Below are 2670 nucleotides of genomic sequence, written 5' to 3' on the forward strand. Positions count from 1 at the left end.
GCCACCTGGAACACCATAGCGTAATGGTGTGTCCGAACATCGTAACCGTACTTTATTAGATATGGTGCAATCTGTGATGTCTCTTACCGATTTACCACTATCGTTTTGGGGTTATGCATTAGAGACAGCTGCATTCACGTTAAATAGGGCACCATCTAAATCCGTTGAGATGACACCGTATGAACTATGGTTTGGCAAGAAACCAAAGTTGTCATTTCTTAAAGTTTGGGGTTGCGATGCTTATGTGAAAAAAGTTTCATCCTGATAAGCTCAAACCCAAATCGGAGAAATGTGTCTTCATAGGATACCCAAAGGAGACAGTTGGGTACACCTTCTACCACAGATCCGAAGGCAAGACATTCGTTGCTAAGAATGGATCCTTTCTAGAGAAGGAGTTTCTCACGAAAGAAGTGAGTGGGAGGAAAGTAGAAGTTGATGAGGTAACTGTACCTGCTACCTTATTGGAAAGTATTTCATCACAGAAATCTGTTCCTGTGACTCCTACACCAATTAGAGAGGAAGCTAATGATGATGATCATGTAACTTCAGACCAAGTTACTACCGAACCTCATAGGTCAACCAGAATAAGATCCGCACAAGAGTGGTACGGTAATCCTGTTCTGGAGGTCATGTTACTTGACCATGATGAACCTACGAACTATGAGGAAGCGATGATGAGCCCAGATCCCGCAAAATGGCTTGAGGCCATGAAATATGAGATGGGATCCATGTATGAGAACAAAGTATGGACTTTGATTGACTTGCCCAATGATTGGCGAGCCATTGAGATTAAATGGATCTTCAAGAGGAAGACGAACGCTGATAGTATTGTTACCATCTACTAAGCTAGAATTGTCGCAAAAAGTTTTCGACAAGTTCACGGTGTTGACTACGATGAGAGTTTCTCACTCGTATCTATGCTTAAGTCTGTCCGAATCATGTTAGCAATTGCCGCATTTTATGAAATCTGGCAAATGGATAAACAAAACTGCATTCCTTAATGGATTTATTAAAGAAGAGTTGTATATGATGCAACCAGAAGGTTTTGTCAATCCTAAAGGTGCTAACAAAATATGCGAGCTCCAGCGATCCATCTATGGACTAGGGCAAGCATCACGGAGTTGGAATATACGCTTTGATGAGTTGATCAAAGCATATAGTTTTATACAGCCTTGCGGTGAAGCTTGTATTTACAAGAAAGTGAGTGGGAGCACTACAACATTTCTGATAAGTATATGTGAATGACATATTGTTGATCGGAAATAATGTAGAATTTTCTGGAAAGCATAAAGGAGTATTTGACAGGAGTTTTTTTTCAAAGAAGGACCTCGGTGAAGCTGCTTACATATTGAGCATCAAGATCTATAGAGATAGATCAAGACGCTTGATAAGTTTTTTCAAATGAGTACATACCTTGACATGATTTTGAAGTAGTTCAAAATGGAACAGTCAAAGAAAGAGTTCTTGCCTGTGTTACAAGGTGTGAAATTGAGTAAGACTCAAAGCCCGACCACAGCAGAAGATAGAAAGAGAATGAAAGTCATTCCCTATGCCTCAGCCATAGGTTCTACAAAGTATGCCATGCTACGTACCAGATCTATTGTATACCCTACCACTGAGTTTGGCAAGGGAGTACAATAGTGATCTAGGAGTAGATCACCCGACAGCGGTCAAAATTATCCTTAGTGGAATAAGGATATGTTTCTCGATTATGGAGGTGACAAAAGGTTCGTCGTAAAGGGTTACGTCGATGCAAGTTTTTTGACATTGATCCAGATGACTCTAAGTCTCAATCTGAATACATATTAAAAGTGGGAGCTATTAGCTAGAGTAGCTCCGTGCAGAGCATTGTAGACATAGAATTTGCAAAATACTTACGGATCTGAATGTGACAGACCCGTTGACTAAAATTATCTCACAAGCAAAACATGATCTCACCTTAGTACTCTTTGGGTGTTAATCACATAGCGAAGTGAACTAGATTACTGACTCTAGTAAACCCTTTGGGTGTTGGTCACATATCGATGTGAACTATGGGTGTTAACCACATAAAGATGTGAACTATTGATGTTAAATCACATGGCGATGTGAACTAGATTATTGACTCTAGTGCAAGTGAGAGACTGAAGGAAATATGCCCTAGAGGCAATAATAAAGTTATTATTTATTTCCTTATTTCATGATAAATGTTTATTATTCATGCTAGAATTGTATTAACCGGAAACATGATACATGTGTGAATACATAGACAAACAGAGTGTCACTAGTATGCCTCTACTTGACTAGCTCGTTGATCAAAGATGGTTATGTTTCCTGGCCATAGACAAAGAGTTGTCATTTGATTAATGGGATCACATCATTAGAAGAATGATGTGATTGACTTGACCCATTCCGTTAGCTTAGCACTCGATCGTTTAGTATGTTGCTATTGCTTTCTTCATGACTTATACATGTTCCTATGACTATGAGATTATGCAACTCCCGTTTACCGGAGGAACCCTTTGTGTGCTACCAAACATCACAATGTAACTGGGTGATTATAAAGGTGATCTACAGGTGTCTCCGAAGGTACTTGTTGGGTTGGCGTATTTCGAGATTAGGATTTGTCACTCCGATTGTCGGAGAGGTATCTCTGGGCCCACTCGGTAATGCACATCACTATAAGCCTTG

Source organism: Aegilops tauschii, chromosome 6 (assembly GCF_002575655.3).
Source record: "Aegilops tauschii subsp. strangulata cultivar AL8/78 chromosome 6, Aet v6.0, whole genome shotgun sequence".
NCBI classification, from domain to species: domain Eukaryota; kingdom Viridiplantae; phylum Streptophyta; class Magnoliopsida; order Poales; family Poaceae; genus Aegilops; species Aegilops tauschii.